Genomic DNA, 18,318 nt, shown 5'->3' with positions numbered 1-18,318 from the left:
AATGGTGCAACCACTTCGGAAAACAATTTGGCAATTCCCCAAAAAGTTAAACATAGAGTTGCCAAAAGACCCAGCAGTTCTATTCCTACACCCAAGAGAAACGAAAACATTTGTCCACACAAAAATGTGTGCACAAATGTTCATAGCAGCAGTGTTCATAATAACTAAAAAGCTGAAACTGTTAAATGTCCATCAACTGGTGAATGGGTAAATAAAATATAGTATATTCATACAGTGGACTATTATTCAGCTATAATAAGAAATGAAGTACTGATGCATGTTACAACATGAATGGACCTTGAAAATATGCTAAGTGAAAGAAGTCACAAAATATCACATATTGTATGATTCAAGTTATATAAAATGCTTAAAATAAGCGAGATTGAAGAGATGGAACATAGATTAATGGTTGCTCGGGGCTAAAGGTAGAAAGTGGAAAAGGGGATTTATTGCTAATGGGTGTGGGTTTTGTTTTTGGGGGGGGTGGATAAAAATGTCCTAAAATTAGGTGTGGTGATGGTTGCACAACTCTGAATATGCTAAAAAATATTTAATTTACACATTAAATGGGTGAATTGTATGGTATGTGAATTATACCTTAATAAAGCTGTTTTTCAAAAAAATGGATCAGAGATCTAAATGTAAAACATAAGATTGTAAAACTCTTAGAAGAAAACATAAGAGAAAATGTTCATGACTTCTAGTTAAGCAGAGTTCTTTGATAAGATAGCAAAAGCACAATCCATGAAAGAAAAAAATTGATTTCATCGAAATTTAAAACTTTTGCTCTGTGAAGGACACTGTTAAGGGAATAAAAAGACAAACCACAGACTAGGAGAAAACACTTGTATGACAAAGGAATATGCCAGAATATATCTTTTAAAAATCTCTCAAAATTCAACAATAAGAAAGCAAACAACCCGATTTAAAAAAAATATATGAATGGATAGTCTACCAGAGAAGGTACACAGATGGTAAATAAGCACCTGAAAAGATGCTCGACATTATTAGTCATTAGGGAAATGCAAATTAAAACCACACAGAGAGGGACTTCCCTGGTGGTCCAGTGGTTAAGAATCCGCCTTCCAGTGCAGGGGACACGGTTCAATCCCTGGTTGGGGAACTAAGATCCCACATGCCAGGGGGCAGCTAAGCCCGTGTGCCACAACTACTGAGCCTGCAAGCTCTGGAGCCCAAGCAGCACAACTAGAGAGAAGCCCACACACTGCAACGAAAGATCCCGTGTGCTGCAACTAAGACCTGACACAGCCAAAAATAAATAAATAAATAATAAATAAATAAAACCCCCAATGAGATATCACTACACGCTGTATTATTTATCTATTGCTCTGTAACAAATTACCCCAAAACTTAGTGGCTTAAGACAACATACATTTATTATCTCAGTTTCTGTGGGTCAGGGGTCCAGGCAGAGCTTCACTGGGTCATCTGTTTCAGTCTCTCACAAGGCTTCAGTCAGGTGTTGGCTGGGGCAGCAGTCCCAAATGAAGGTTCAACAGGGGAAGGATCCACTTCCAAGCATGGTTATTAGCAGGACTCAGTTACTTGAGGCTGTTGGATTGTGTGCCTCAGTTCCTTACTGGCTGTTGGCTGCAGACTGCCCTTAGTCCCTTGCCAGGTAGCTCTCTCCATGAGCAAACATGCAAGAAGAGCCAGAAAGAGATGACCAGCAAGACAGAGTCACAGTCATTTGTAACCTGATCACAGAAGTAGCATCCCCATCACCATTACCATATCATTTCAGTTTAAGAAAATGAAAGGGAAATTAATATTGTTAGTTTTTCTTATTCTATTTGTTAGAAGCAAGTTGTTAGGTCCAGCCTGAACTCAAGAGGAAGGAATTATCCAAGGCTGTGATTACCCAGAGGCATGAATATCATGGCAGCCATATCAGAAGCTTCCTACCACACACCCTTTTTATTTATTTATTTATTTATTTATTTATTTATTTATTTATTTGCATGAGATTCATATTTGTTTATTTTTGGCTGCATTGGGTCTTCGTTGCTGCACATGGGCTTTTCTCTAGCTGCACCGAGTGGGGGCTACTCTACGTTGTGGTGTGTGGGCTTCTCATTGCAGTGGCCTCTCTTGTGGAGCATGGGCTCTAGGCGCATGGGCTTCAGTAGTTGTGGCACATGGGCTCAATAGTTGTGGCGCACGGGCTTAGTTGCTCCGCAGCATGTGGGATCTTCCCGGACCAGGGCTCAAACCCATGTCCCCTGCATTGGCAGGCAGGTTCTCAACCACTGTGCCACCAGGGAAGTCCAGCACACACCCTTTTTAGATGAGCTAAAATAAAAACTTCTAACAATCTTGGAGTTCACACAGTAGAAGGACCTTTCAAATGTGCTGAGTGGGTTGAGGGTATCAGCCAGTACAAAAACATTTGCAATCCTGAAAGCATCTATGCAGGAGAGAAACCCTATAAAGGAGGTAAAGGTGGTGAGAGTTATTACAGAGCTGCTGATCTTAGAGGTCATCAGAGTCCACATGGGAGAGAAACCAGATCCACATGAAGAGCACAGTAAGGGCTTCAGCAGGTGCTCCACTCTTCTCCGTTATACACCCCATTCCCATTCGGGAGAGGGATATATCAGTGTGGTACGTGTGGTACCACACTCAAGAATTTTTCTGAGTGTGAAACTTGGCATTCATAAGAGAGCCCACGGGGAGAGAGACCCTATAAATGTGATGAGTGTGGTAAGGCTCCTCTCAGACTTCAACATTTCACATTCATCTGAGAATCCACACAAGAGAAAAATTGATATGAACAAGTGTGATACGGACTTCAGTCAGAAAGGAAATATTCACCTTTAGTAGAATCTACGTGGAAGAGAAATCCTCTATAATCGATGTGATAATAAGGATGGTCAAAACTGTAAGTTACAGACATGCAGCAGAGACACCTATTACAAATATGACAATCGTGGGGGGAAAAAAGTTCACCTAGAACTTTAAAACTCATAATGACGTTGCACATAAGAAATAAACCATACCAATAGCCTAAGTGAAACTTAAGTGAAAATATTATCTGTCAAGTGTTTTAATGTTACAAGATATAGAAGCAATCACCTTAAGTTTCTGTTTATGAAGAAGCAATAAAAAAAAGTTGAAAAGAATTATATCTATGGAACATCCTGGACCCATAATGAGACTGAAAAAAACCTCACGAAGAGTTGGGTTCATACCATGACTTGTCCAGTGGTACAAGGTTCTGCCAAGAATGTAAGTAATCATGGAAGTAGGTCCACAATGCTGCTTTTCCTGGGTGATGATGTCCTATGCATTGTCTAAAATCTTGTCTTGAGATAGGTGAAACTTTCCACTTTCCCATTTCTTATGTGAGTATCCTTGTTTCTCACAGTGTGGTTTGCAGATCACCTATATCAGAATTACTCAAGGTGAGTACTACAGTGTAAATAATACCTTAGTATTTAGTGCACAAAAACTTCAGTGTACATAATAATCTTGCGGGGGTGGGGGCACTTGTTAAAATGCAGATTCCTGGGCCTCGACCACGTCTTCTTAATCAGTCTACAGGTGTGGGGACCAAGGATTTGCATTTGTAAAGGCTCCTCCTTCCCTTATAGGTGATTATTATGTATACCAAAGTTGGAGAATTACTGCTCTATGGGATGTTTGCATAAAGTTAAAAAAAAGAAACAAAATCTTCGGTGGCATTTTACTAGTGTGCTGAACCTACTGAATACAGAAATTTCTACCAATAAATTGATCGAAGTAGGGGGTAAAATTCAGGAGACTTGAAAATGCACATTGGCTGCCCACGGAAATATTAACAAAGGGCTCTCTGACATCATCCATGATGAGATGGGTGATGACCATAAATGAAAACTTATGGGGACAAGCAGCCACAACTCGGCTTTTAAATGATGTTATTTCTAAAGCTTCAAACAGTGTTAAACATCGTTTGCTGTGGGAATATACAACTTGATAAGGGAAATCTGGTATGAGTGTATTATATATAAAAAAATAAACAGATTGAGAAATTCCTATAGTCAAGTAGGATAACGGTTAAATTATCCTTAGCACAAAGATGATTAAATTAGACGCATCAGCGTAAATTCAGTCTGTCACTGAAATAATTTGTGCTGTCTCTGGCATCAGCCTATTTACTGTAATTAGTCATATGGAGTGGCATAAATATGCAATTTATAGCCTAATCTGAATCTGTATCAGTGGTTCCCAAATGTGCCTGGGCATCAGAATCAACTGCAGCTTGTTAAAAATATAGTTATCTTGGGTTCCACCCCAGGAGGCTGAGATTCAGCATTTCTGTGAGAAGGCCTGACTGAGCATCTAAGTTCCAGGTTTTGGAACTGCTGCTTTATATTCCTTTTCTAAATGGAATCTGGCCTTCCTAGAGGCTGGCTGATTCAGAATCTTGGTCGTGGCAACTAAGATGGGGTCTGGAACATCCTGTTAAAGTACTGATGCTGACAGAGTTTACTGGGGTCATGATCAAGGGAAGTAAAGGAACCACACAGGAAGAGGGCTTCACAATTCGAGTTGTCAAAGCAATCTCTGATCGCCCTTAGGGCCAATGAATATGTTCCACAAGTACTGTTTAAAGAGTATAAAAATAAATTTGCACTTATCAGCAATTCCTCACTGAAAAATGTTTCTGGTACTGGAACACTTTGCTCTATAAGTAAGAAGCTGTTGGTCCTATAATAAATAAGCCCCCTTTTTTGACATGGTACATATGAGTGAGTGAACCAATAAGCTCCCAGCACCCACTCCCAGGTTCTCTACAGAAACCTTAAGATGGGGCTCTGATACTTTTTCAGAGACATTCCATAGCATTAAATAAGGAGCAGGTATCTACTTCTGAAAACAGGCTGAGGAGGGGCAAAGAGATAAAAAAAAGATTGAGCAGTTGTCAGGGCAGGGCTACTGTGCTGTCCATCCTGTTTTTATTTTTAATTTATTTATTTTATTTATTTATTTTTGGCTGCGTTGGGTCTTCATTGCTATGCGCAGGCTTTCTCTAGTTGTGGCGAGCTGGGGCTACTCTTCGTTGCAGTGCGTGGGCTTCTCCTTGCAGTGGCTTCTCTTGTTGCAGAGCACGGGCTCTAGGTGAGCGGGCTTCAGTAATTGTGGCATGAGGACTCAGTAGTTGTGGCTCTTGGGCTCTAGAGCACAGGCTCAGTAGTTGTGACACATGGGCTTAGTTGCTCTGTGGCATACGGGATCTTCCCAGACCAGGGCTCAAACCCGTGTCCCCTGCATTGGCAGGCGGATTCTTAACCACTGCACCACCAGGGAAGTCCCTGTCCATCCTATTTTGATGACATTTTAAGACACTTAACACCTTGGCTTCCCTGAAATCAACAAACATCTAAGGATGAGGTCCCTTCAGGAGACAAGCCATGGTCAGGAGAAGCCTCCTCACCAAGTGCTTTGCCAGCACACTCATCTGGGACTAAAGGTGAGAAATTTGGGGGCAGAGATAGAGGGGAATCACTGTTTTGGAGGGTTCACTGCACCCTAACAAATAAGCCTTTATTTTATTTTTTTAAATTTATTTTTAGGAGACTTTTGGGGTTTTTCGGTTTTTTGGTTTTTGTTTTGTTTTGTTTTGTTTTTTGGCTGTGTCGGGTCTTAGTTGTGACACACGGGATCTTCCTTGTGGCATGTGGGATCTTTCGTTGCAGGGAGGGGGCTCTTCGTTGTGGTGTGCGGGATTCTTTCTAGTTGTGGTGTGCGGGCTCCAGGGAGCGTGGACTCTGTAGTTTGCGGCACACGGGCTCTCTAGTTGAGGTGCATGAGCTCAGTAGTTGTGGCGTGCGGGCTTAGTTGCCCCATGGCATGTGGGATCTTAGTTCCCCAACCAGGGATGGAACCCGCGTTCCCTGCATTGGAAGGTGGATTCTTTACCACTGGACCACCAGGGAAGTCCCTTTAGGAGAGTTATTTAGCTTTACTATTATTTTTAATTGAAGTATAGTTGATTTACAATATTATGTTAGTTTCAGGTGTACAAAATAGATTCGATATTTTTATAGATTATACTCTATTTAAAGTTATTATAAAATATTGGCTATATACGGGCTTCCCTGGTGGTGCAGTGGTTAAGAATCCTCCTGCCAATGCAGGGGACACGGGTTCGAGCCCTGGTCCGGGAAGATCCCATATGCCGTGGAGCAACTAAGCCTGTGCGCCACAACTACTGAGCCTGCGCTCTAGAGCCCACGAGCCACAACTACTGAGCCCGTGTGCCACAGCTACTGAGCCTGCGTGCCTCGAGCCCGTGCTCTGCAACAAGAGAAGCCACCACCATGAGAAGCCCACGCATCACAACGAAGAGTAGCCACTGCTCCCTGCAACTAGAGAAAGCCCACACGCCGCAATGAAGACCCAACGCAGCCAAAAATAAATAAACAAAAAATAAGTAAATTAAAAAATATATATATTGGCTGTATTCCATGTGCTGTACAATATAGCCTTTCAGCTTAAGCCTTTATTTTAATAATCTACTATTAAGCAACTAATATGATCAGTCCACATGGGTAGGTTATGGAGGATAAAGACAAACCATTCCCCTTACCTCCTCTCGTTCCTCCAGCTAACCTGGGCCATCTGGAACACCAAAGCATCCTTGGCAAATTCACCCATAAGCAGCTAAATCAACTTCTTTATCAAGCCTTTCTCCCAACTTAAAATTTCCTCTTAAATAGGAAATAGTTATTTTCGTTAAAGTTTTGGTTTGTGTTAAGCTTTGTTAAATTAATGCCTAAGTCCTAGAATGGCTATCAGGTTTCACTTAGGGAGTTACTTTTCTCCTCTCCCATTGTCCCTATTCCCCAAATCTTGGAAATGTTACCCTCAAGTGACTACGATTGTCATCTTAACTTTTGATCTATTTCTCATCTGCCCTTTGCCTTCATGCTGAGCTTCAGAATTGGAAAGGAGTAACATCTCTTAGGCCAGGGCCATCCTGCTGCTAAATAATCTCTAAAGAGTGTAGTTCTTGGTAATCCTTGATGGGCTTCTTGTGTGTAGTCCCTTCACCATCCAGAATTCTGACTGCAAGTTCTTTCACTCAAGCATCAAGGATGACCATGGCTTAACTGGTACAGCCACAGTGGAAAACAGTATGGAGTTTCCTCAAAAAGTTAAAAATAGAACTATCATATGATCCAGCAATTCCACTTCTAGGTATTTATCTGAGGAAAAGGAAAACACTAACTCAGAAAGATATCTGCACCCCCATGTTTATTGCAGCATTATTTATAATAACCAAGATATGGAAACAACCTAAATGTCCATCCATAGATAAATGGATAAAGAAAATGTGATGCATGCATGCGCACACGTGCACACACACACACAAGGGAATATTATTCAGCCATAAGAGAAGGAAATCTTGTTGTTTGTGACAATATGGATGGATCTTGAGGGCATTTTGCTAATTGAAATAAGTCAGACAGAGAAAGATACGTTATGGTCTCACTTATGTGTGGAATATTAAAACCAACAACGACAACAACAGGTTCATACCATAGAGAACAGATTGGTAATTGCCAGAGGGGTAGGGGGGGAAATGCGTGAAGGGAATCAAAAGGCACAACTTCCAGTCATAAAGTAAATAAGTCATGGAGATATAATGTACAGCATGGTAACTATAGTTAATAATATTATATTGCACATTTGAAAGTTACTAAGACAGTAAATCTTAAAAGTTCTCATCACAAGAAAAAACTATTTTTGTAACTATGTATGGTGACAGATGTTAACTAGACTTATCGTGATAACCACATTACAGTATATACAAATATTGAATCATTATGTTGTATACCTAAAATTAATATAATGTTATATGTCAATTATACCTCAATAAAAAAAAGTATGACTATGACTTATTTAAAAGACTCTCAGTGGAGACAAAAATAAATAAGCATGAATAAGTTCTTTTCTTAAATTGAAGTATAGTTAATTTACAATGTTTTGTTAGTTTCAGGTGTACAGCAAAGTGATTATATATATAATTACTTTTATGATTATATAATATATATATTCATTTTCAGATTCTTTTCCATTTTAAGTTATTACCCTGCGCTACACAGTAGGTCCTTGTTGTTTATCTATTTTATATATAAAATAAGTTATTTTTTTAATGGTATAAGTAGAGGAATTTAGTACAAAGCAGGTAGCTTTGGTAGTACCAGGTAGCTGGCACTCTCTCCCTGTCTCTCAATCTCCCTCTCTACCAGTTCTTTCTTTCTTTTTTTTTTTAACATCTTTATTGGAGTATAATTGCTTCTCTACCATTTCTCAATATAATTGTTAGCGCCTCTCTACATTTGGGATACAGAGCCACGCTTTGCTTAATTTAGTCATATTGCTCTAGTTAAATGAATTGCAATCCTCAAAATGAATTTGTATGATCTTGATATTCATTTCATTCCAAATACTGTTAACCTTCTGTAGCCATAAAGTCCTTGAAGCCACTTTCCTCACTTGCTTTTAAAATTTCCAGAGCTTCACTTACCTATTCAAATTGACTTAAATTCAACCATGAATTGTCCTTAGCAGTCTAATTGGATGGATAGATTTAGTAAATGTTTGTGCATTGAAAGCCATTCACTCATTTAAGGAGAATGCATTGAGTGCAAGTCCTGTGCCAGGCGATCTGATGGGAAAGGCTGGTCTGCTCATTCCTCCTCCTTGTGCCCCTCTGTGTTGGACTGGAAATGCGTGTCCTCTCTGGGAGCTAGCCCAGGTTGGCCAGCACTATATGCATCACTCAGAGCATTCTGGAACTTCAATAAGAATTGTTACTTTTGAGGACATCAATGAGATCACATAGAGCATGATTCCCTTTATTCATCTTCTATGAGTAACTGGAACTCAGATTTCATGGAAGGCTCTCAGTAATAGCAGAAGAAAGTGTGGATGGCCTAGAAAATTAGGTAGACATCTATGACTTGAAGCAGTGAATAAGGAATCACTTAAGGTTTTATAGCAGGTGTGGAATAAACAAAACTGGTTGTTTCAGGCAGAGACATTATTTAGAAAGTATGTGACAGATGGAGACCTAGCTCAGCATAAGTGGGAAGGGAGAGTATGGGAGGACCTAAGAGCTATTTCCTAGAAAAACTATAGAAAACAAGGAGAAAATTGGTGGTAGAAAATATAGTATTCTTTCAAGCTGACACCATTGTTTCCAGGAGGGAATGTTATGAAGATGGAAAGGTCAGATTTATTCCAAGTGGTCGTAATAGAACAGAAACAATGAGCGTGAGTTGGGGACTACCAGTCTAACTGACGGAAGGCCACCATCTCCCCTCTTGGTGGCTTTATGACTTCACAGAAGTTACTTAACATCACTGACCACCACCTCCCGTCTTTCCAGTTCAGGTTCTCTGGTACCTACACTCCAGTAATTCTTCAACCCCACTGGGGTCTCCCAGGACTTGATGCCGTTTACTTTCCACTATCTGTCTCTCCCCTCCTGTCTCCACTGTCCACCTTTCCATCATTATAAATCTTTGTAAACAGCTTCAACTTTCTCCCCTCTCTCCACCCATCATACTAACCTAGAAAACCTCCAACCCTTGATAACCCCAACTCTGACTCTGGGCCTGTACTCAGCAGCTGTACTCAGCAGCTGATTGTTGTTGGAATAAAGTCACACAACATTGACTGCCTTCACGTTACTCCCCTGACTGGAGTTACTCCCCCTACCAGTTGAATAAGCAACATTCAAGACTTAATCAAACTAATTTTCTTTTTGCCTCTTACCATCTCTTTAATATTCATTTATGGAGTAACCTCCTTCCCTGGAAGAGACTCTGGCAGACCCGCCCTTTTCTTCTCTAGGAAATAAATAGCCCTACAGTCACTTTAGGTCCCAAACAGTCTTGATACTGTGATAAGAACACCCAGACATGGCTCAGGGTTGAGCCCTCTCACCTTCCCCACGTGGGAACAGCTTCATCACTCTGCTCCCTCCTCGCTTCCTGCTGTCTCCTCCCCTATTCACTAACCACTGTTTGGGACCCGCCAACATGTAAGGATGGAGGAGAAAGGAAAGTAGTATGTGAACTGGTACTCTTGAGATCTGATTTCAAGCCCTCTGGTGTAAGCTGGCACTCTGGTTGGCTCTGGTAGATGAAGAAGGTCAGTGGTCTCACAGGTGCTGAGCTGGTTATTCGGAGGTTTCCCATCACTGACACAGCTCTCCTTCAGTAAGCCTGACGCAGAGGAAGGCACCTCTGCTCTAGGTGTCTGCTTATGATTCCTTCCGCAACCCTGGCATCAGATGCCACTTCTCAGCCTACGTCGACCAAGGTCTCTCCACCCCTCCAGACAGCCCTGTTGGACCCTAGATAACAGCACGCCAACTCCCTCTCTAGCTCCTGGCCCAGAGGAAACATTTGTACCCCTTGTCGCGGCACATTCCGGGAATGAGACCGGTCCCCGTGCAGCAGAGCACCCTGAACAACGCAGTGAAACAGACCTCCTCTGGCCTCTAAACTTCCACGTCTAACTAAGACCCGGCACAGCCAAAATAAATAAAAATAAAAAATAAAAACCCTTCCTCAACCCCACATCCCTCAGCAGCCTTTGAAGGATGGGGTGGGAGAGCAGAAGAGAGACTCCACATCTCCCTCGTGGAGCTGCTGAAAGAAAAAAATTATCTAAAAAATGACATCAAGTCCTAAGCACAGCACCTAGCTTACACCAAGTGCATAAATGTTAGCCATTATTATTGTCATTGTTGCCATTATTCTTGTCAATTTTCATTTCAGTGCTTGCTGCCAGAGTGGAATCTCTTTAAACGATGTTTCAGGCAACGATCAGGGATCCAAATTTAAGATACAACTCACAACTCCCTTGAAGTAAGGAAAGGATCTCTAATACAGCCTGTTTCCACTCCATCAGTCGGAGGCCATCCTCCTCTACCTGCCAACTGCCAGTTTTAATTATCTCACTCTCTTACTCTAAATATTTTTTCATTGATGTTTCTGCATATGAAAGGACCATATGTTTTAAACATTTCAAAAACAACTGTGTTCTTCAGTAATTTTAGAATGTAGAATTTGCTTGCCTCCACCCCTAACCCCAGCCAACCCTACCCTCCACCCCAGGCCCACCCCTGGCCCCACCCCTGTCCAGTTTCTGATGACACTTCTTTTTTTTCTTTTTTTTAATTATTAGCACCTTTTAATTACTATTTATTTATTTATTTGGCTGTCTTGGGTCTTCGTTTCTGTGCGAGGACTTTCTCTAGTTGCGGCGAGCGGGGGCCACTCTTCATCGCGGTGCACGGGCCTCTTACTATCGCGGCCTTCCTTGTTGCAGAGCACGGGCTCCAGACAGGCAGGCTCAGTAGTTGTGATGCACGGGCTTAGTTGCTCCGCGGCATGTGGGATCTTCCCAGACCGGGGCACGAACCCGTGTCCCCTGCATTAGCAGGCAGATTCTCAACCACTGCGCCACCAGGGAAGCCCGACACTTCTCTTTAGACTGAGAGGAGCTGAGCTCTTTGGGGATGCAGCAAAGACGGGTAGTCCTCAGACAACATTTTCTCAGTTTACATCTTTTTTTATTTCCCTGTTTTACAATCTAAATATGAATACTTAAAAAGATATTTAACCGACCTAACTCTTAGCAATAATAGCACAGCCTCACATCACTTTTAGCGTCAGAAGATTGTCACGCTCATATTGGCGCTTCTTGACAAAGGGCTGTCTCACTCACTCTTGGCCGCTGCCAGATAATACCGGTACTCTGCTTTTAGCTCCCATGTGTTTTTGTGGGGCCCTTTTACATTCCGAACACCGATTTCATTCAAGATTTCCTTCAGGTACACCACAGGTTGCATAGTGATGCCAACCAAGTCCTTTATGTTATAATACTGGTGTTTCTCAAAGGCAGCAAATAGCAAGGTTAAAACTTGATCTTTATCAGCCTTCACTCTCTTTCCATTTTCTTTCTTTTTCTTCTCATATTCAATGTTGTACTGATGATTGGCAACAGGTTTATAATTGGTCATGACTACCTTCTCCAGTTTCTGTACGGTTCTGGCAGGTTTGGAAGACTCCTCTATTTGCCTTCTCTTCAGCCTCATGTAGTTTTCACTCAGAGCAGGTCTGCATTCTCCCCGATGTACCACCGTTCCTTCCAGGGAGAGCTGATCCGGTGCACGCTCAGTCAGCGCTGTGAGGACCTGCCCTCTGACCCCCTGCAAGACAAGCTGATGCTCCCTGGGAGCGATGACTGGGGCAGGTTGTCCATCTGTACCTCGAATGTCTGTAAGTTCCTTATTCAAAATAAATGAGATTTCAGACTTCCCTTGATTTTTGGCAATCTGCAGCTTCCCTACTTCACCGCTTCCAGAAGCTTCGGACCACTGCTGTGACAGGTATTTAGGAAGCTTCACCAGCCATACCCGCTGGTTCTGTTGGATTCCCTCCAAGCTGAGTGGAATGCTCTGGGGCTTGGGTCTGCTGCCTCTGGAGGCCATGTGCACCTGAGCTGAGGGTGCAGAGGGTGGGCCAGCTAGGGATGAAGAGGGAAGCAGGACACCAAAACCAGCTGCTGGAATCCAGGAACCTAGCGAGGAAATATAAAGCACATGCTGACTTCAGAAATGTTAAAAGATAGAGTCTTAGAATCTAAAGAGCGCTATACAACAATTGTCAAACGATTCATAATAAGGGAAGATGGGAAACCATCATAAAAGTGGGGAGTTTGATAAATAAGCATGGCACATCCTGAAAATGAAGTACTTCAGCAATTAAAATTACAGGAGCTCCTATCTACTGATGTGAAGAGTTTTCTAAAACACAGCCATCTCCTAAACGCCTTCCCTACAACCCTGTTTCCCCCTGTCCTTCTTCCCTGCTTTATTTTTCTCCAGAGCACCAGTCAATGTGAAATATCCTGGATAATTTATATTTTATATATTTATTATTTTATCGTATCTCTTCCCCACTAGACTGTAAGCGCCATGAGGGTAGAGTTTGTGGCTTTCAGTGCTGTAGGCGTTTAATAATTTTATTTTATTTTTTTGAAGGAACGAAAGGTCTTATTTGATTGGTTTGTTTGTTGTGAAAAAATGGAGCGGAGGTGGACACCACGCCCCGTGCCCCGCCCAGGTCCCACCGCCCAGAATTCAGATATCCTGCTTTGCCCTCCTGCCTCCACACAAAATAAGAGGCACGGAGGGCCTTGGCTTGGGGGCATGTCCTCCCTGCCAACCTGGCCTGAGCACAGGGAGAGACCCTGACACCAGCTGTTGGCAGAGACATCGAGGCCACAGAGGTTAGCAGGTTCCAGGCCTATATTTTGTTTCTTCTTCTTCTTTTTTTTCCCCAGGCCTATATTTTGAGGTCCAGAGCGCAGGCATCTGCAACTGACTTGCAGGCAGAGCAATCCTGCCTCACAGCTCCTAAAGCCCACCGTGGATCAAACACCACCACAGTAGCTTCAACAACCTCTGCTCCGCCATATTCTCTCTGACCTAAGTGGGGAAACTTTCCAATTCAAATCCAAATCCATTTAAACCAGCAGGAGCTGAGAGGCTGTATTTCTTAAGATAACCTCTCTGGGTGCCCTCATGCCTAAGGCATAGAGAGCAAAGAGTGAGCATAATTTTACAAAAGGAAGCCGGGAAGGAAGCCCCTTCTACCAGGCTGAGACTCACCAGAGCAGGCAGAGAGCTGTGCTGAGCAAGGCTTACAAGGAAGGGTGCTCCCTGATGAGCAGGGCTCACTCAGGCCCCAGGCTGCCTCCCCCTGGAAGGAAGAACCCACTCCCTCCACACAGCTCTATTTATTGCCACCTTTAGGGAGTTCCTTGATGGGATTGGGTTACAACCACCCTGGAAAGCCAATCACCTTGATTCACTTATGGGTTTTTCCCCAAATCTCCTAAAGCATACCCATGAGGGTGGATAGCTTAATGGATTATTTCCTCCACTGAACCCATTTTCCTTAATTCTCCAGTGTAGGGTGGGTTCGAGGGAAGGCAGCTTGCTTCAGCATCTTTAGAAAGGCTGGAGATGCAGGTACTCTAAGGAGTTATTCCTAGTCCCTCACCAGCTATTTTGACTCTGAATTAAAATTGCTCTCACCATCTTCTGGCTAAATGCAGAAAGCCCTTATTTCCCCTCCTGATTGCTCCCTTCATCTTAAAACATTCTCTTCCCGTGGGTTCCATGATGCCCCCTGCTTCTGGGTTTCCTCCTGCCTCTCGAACTGCCATTTCCAGTCTCCTCTGTGGGCACCTCAGTGTGTCTTGGGCCATAACTGCTGTTCCTTGGTCCCAGGTGCTGTCCCTTCTCACTCTACACACCTTTTTTTTTTTTTTTTTTTTTTTTTTATTTATTTATTTATTTATTTTTGGCTGTGCTGGGTCTTCGTTTCTGTGCGAGGGCTTTCTCTAGTTGCGGCAAGCGGGGGCCACTCCTCATCGCGGTGCGCGGGCCTCTCACCATCGCGGCCCCTCCTGTTGCAGAGCACAGGCTCCAGACGCGCAGGCTCAGTAGCTGTGGCTCACGGGCCTAGTTGCTCCGCGGCATGTGGGATCTTCCCAGACCAGGGCTCGAACCCGTGTCCCCTGCATTGGCAGGCAGATTCTCAACCACTGCGCCACCAGGGAAGCCCTACACACCTTTTGAAGATTATATTTCTGCAGAATCCTCTCAAAAGGGCAACCATAGTTCAGATCTCTCTCCTGAGCTTCTGGCAGACCACCCAAATGCCAACTGATGTCCTGCAATGCACACGATTCCTAATAGGTCAAAACCAGGACCCATCACCTTCTCATGCCTTCTCCCCCGAAACAAACCTGCTCTTCCAGTATTCCCCATCCACCCTGTTTCCTAAACCAGAAACTTGAGTGTTAAGCTTACTTCTCCCCATATCTCGCTCCAGTGAGCCAGCAAGTTCTGCCCATTCTACCTCCTTAATTCATCTCAAATTGCTCACACTATCCCTATGCCCTGGCCCAGTTGAGGCCACTCTACAACTTTTCTCTCCTGATTCAGTGCAATCGCTTCTTCACTGAATTTGCTTCCTCGGTCACTATATTCCACATGCTGGAGTCAAAGTAGTGTTTCTAAAACATGTTTCTGGTGTTTTTTTTTTTTTTAATTTTATTTTGGTTGCATTGGGTCTTAGTTGAGGCACACGGGATCTTCGTTGCTGCATGAGGGATCTTTCGTTGCAGTGCGCAGGCTTCTCTCTGGTTGTGGCGTGTGGGCTCTAGAGCGTGCAGGCTCAATAGTTGCAGCGCGTGGGCTTAGTTGCCCTGTGGCATGTGGGATCTTAGTTCCCTGACCAGGGATCGAACCTACGTCCCCTGCATTGGAAGGCGGATTCTTAACCACTGGAACGCCAGGGAAGTCCCTAAAACATGATTCTAAATACGTCTTTCTCGGGCTTCCCTGGTGGCGCAATGCTTAACAATCCGCCTGCCAAGGCAGGAGACAGCGGTTCGAGCCCTGGTCCGCGAAGATCCCACATGCCGCGGAGCAACTAAAAGCCCGTGCGCCACAACTACTGAAGCCCGCACGCCTGGAGCCCGTGCTCTGTAACGAGAAGCCACTGCAATGAGAAGCCCGCGCTCCGCAACGAAGAGCAGCCCCCGCTCGCTACGTGCAGCAACAAAGACCCAACACAGCCAAAAATTAATTAATTAATTAATTAATTAAGAAAAAAGAAATGTCTTTCTCTTTCTTAATAGCCTTCGGAGCCTCCCCACCTTTCATAGAATGAAGTCCACTCTCTTTCCGGTGGCTTACCAAGCCTTTCTAGAAGGGACTGCTGCTCAGCGTCATCTCTTGCAGAAACTCCCTAAAACTCTGCTTGTAAGGAGCTTGTAAACTCAATTACACCTCCGTTGCTCTCTCTCGCCACCAGGTCTTCGTTATTATTTCCTTTCACCGACCTTGCTGCCATAATAACCCCACCCCACTGGCGCAGCTAATTCTTCTTCCCAGCCCCTACTCACGCATAGGCTCCTCCCCGGCCACGTGACCCGCGCGATGCCATTCTTCTTGCAAGGTCACCTGAGAAGTTTGCTCTCTCTTTCCTGAACCACCAAGTCTGACACAGGTAGGCTCCTAGTGCTTGACAGTGTCTCCTCTGTCAGCACTGGGCACATGTTTCCTAAGGACCTTTTGTTTATTTGTGTCCCCATTATATGGTAATCACTTTGTGACAACAGATCGTGTCTGTCTTGTCCCTCACTGAATGCCAGCATAGGAGTTGCTAAATAAAAACTGGTAGCATGAGTGAAGGATTGATGGAATCCTAAACTGGCATTGCCTTTTTGCAAAACCATTTGGCCGTATGAAACTAGAGCCTAACCCTCACAGATGTCGCCTCTGGACAACGGAAGAAGACAGCATAGTGTAGTGAGGGCTTGAAGCGCATGCTCTGGAGATGGGACGCCCAAGTTCAAACCCTGACCCTGCCACTTACTGGTTGTGTGGCCTTGGGGTGGGGGTGGGGAGGTGTCACTTAACCTCTCCATGCCTCCTCTTCCTCATCGGAAAAATGGGAATAATAATAGTACCTACCTTATAAGGTTGTTATGAGGATTAAATGATTTAGTAAAGTGAGTGACGTAGTGAGGGCTCAGTAAATGTTAGCTTGTTATCCACTGGAGTGTCAGTTCCATAATGGTAAGGGTTTTTGTTTTGTTTACTGCTGTATTATATAAACAGTGTCTGGCATCAAATATGTGCTTAAAAGATATTTGTTGATTAAATAGGCAAAATTCATATGAAACTAATTTTATTTCAGCATACTCATAATGGGAGCCATGATTCCAACCCAAGCAGTCTCTTTCAGCATCCAGGTTCCTAACCTCTACTTCTACTGCCTTAAAGAGCTAAATGTAAACATTTTAGGGGAACCAAAGGAGAACATTTTTGTTGTAACCTAGTGGTTGTCAGGTTTTCCTGAGGTAAACACAAATCATGAAGTAAGACTTAGGCAAGCCTAACTACACAAAAATGAAAATGTCTTTACAGAAGATTCCATAAACTAAAAGGCAAATGACAGACTGTAAAGAAATAGGTGCAACATCTAAAACCGACAAAGGATTAATAACTGGATTATATATAAAGGTCCTAACAATCAACAAGGACATTATTCTGTGAGGGTGTTTTGGGGTGAGGTTAGCATTTAAATAGGTGGACTTTTGTTAAAGCAGATTGCCCTCCATAGTGTGAATGGGCCTTGACTTATCAGCTGAAGGTCTGAATGGCACAGAAGACTGGCCTCCTCCAGGCAAGAGAGAATTCTCCAGCAAATGGCCTCCAGACTCAAACTAGAACATCAGCTCGCCTGGGTCTCCAGCCTGTGGGCCCACACTGCAGTTTTTGGATTTGCCAGCCTCCATAATTGTATGAACCAACTCCTTATAATAAATTCCTGGGCTTCCCTGGTGGCGCAGTGGTTGAGAATCTGCCTGCCAATGCAGGGCACACGGGTTCGAGCCCTGGTCTGGGAAGATCCCACATGCCGCGGACCAACTCGGCCCGTGAGCCATGACTACTGAGCCTGCGCGTCTGGAGCCTGTGCTCGGCAACGAGAAGCCGCGATAGTGAGAGGCCCGCGCACCGCGATGAAGAGTGGCCCCCGCTTGCCACAACTAGAGAAAGCCCTCGCACAGAAACGAAGACCCAACAAAGCCATACATACATAAATAAAAAGAATGTAAGCAGAGAAGAATAGCATTAAAAAAAAAAAAAAATTTAAAAAAAAATAAAATAAAAAATAAATTCCTATATAGTAAGTATCACATTAATATATTATTTTAATTAAACATGTTATAAATGTTATCTAAATATATAATATATTATGACTATTCATACACTATAATAATATATTATCACTAATATATTATTATAATATATTTAACATAAATTTATATAATCTATATCTATCTATATATCCTATTGGTTCTGTTTCTCTGGAGAATGCTAATTAATACAGCCTATTAAGAGTTCAGGGAAAGGTGCATGCACACACATATACATACATATATAAGGTAATAGCACAGAATACACTGATAAAGCAGAAGTTCTGGTCCCAGGTGGGAGGCTTAATAATACTATAGCCTCCCTCTTCTGCCCTGAATCATAGAAAAGAAAGAAAAAATATTTTAATAAATCTATTACAATGCTAGTAACCAACAAACGTTTCTTCCAGTGGACCAGAAACTGTTAGGAATCCCTGAAAACCATAACTAGGTTAGTTAACAGGACATGTCAGTGACAAAAATGAGTGCACAAGAATCCTAAACATTTGA

The 18,318-nt window shown here is 43.1% G+C and overlaps 1 pseudogene across 2 annotated transcripts; it reads right to left on the bottom strand.

Moving 5' to 3' along the window:
• Positions 1-2,047: 2,047 nt before the first annotated feature.
• Positions 2,048-17,434, bottom strand: LOC309627348 (general transcription factor IIF subunit 2 pseudogene; annotated as a pseudogene). Of its 2 annotated transcripts, XR_014249826.1 has the most exons (3): positions 14,668-17,434; positions 13,700-14,349; positions 2,048-12,606 (listed from the first exon to the last, which is right to left on the bottom strand). The product of XR_014249826.1 is annotated as a general transcription factor IIF subunit 2 pseudogene (transcript). The 2 variants fall into 2 exon arrangements; XR_014249815.1 differs by having other exon boundaries at positions 2,048-14,349.
• Positions 17,435-18,318: the final 884 nt, after the last annotated feature.

This window comes from Balaenoptera borealis (genome assembly GCF_965194805.1).
Source record: "Balaenoptera borealis genome assembly, chromosome: 1".
NCBI lineage: Eukaryota > Metazoa > Chordata > Mammalia > Artiodactyla > Balaenopteridae > Balaenoptera > Balaenoptera borealis.
The sequence above is the reverse complement of the archived record's forward strand: the minus strand, read 5'-3'. Positions and strand labels throughout refer to the sequence as shown.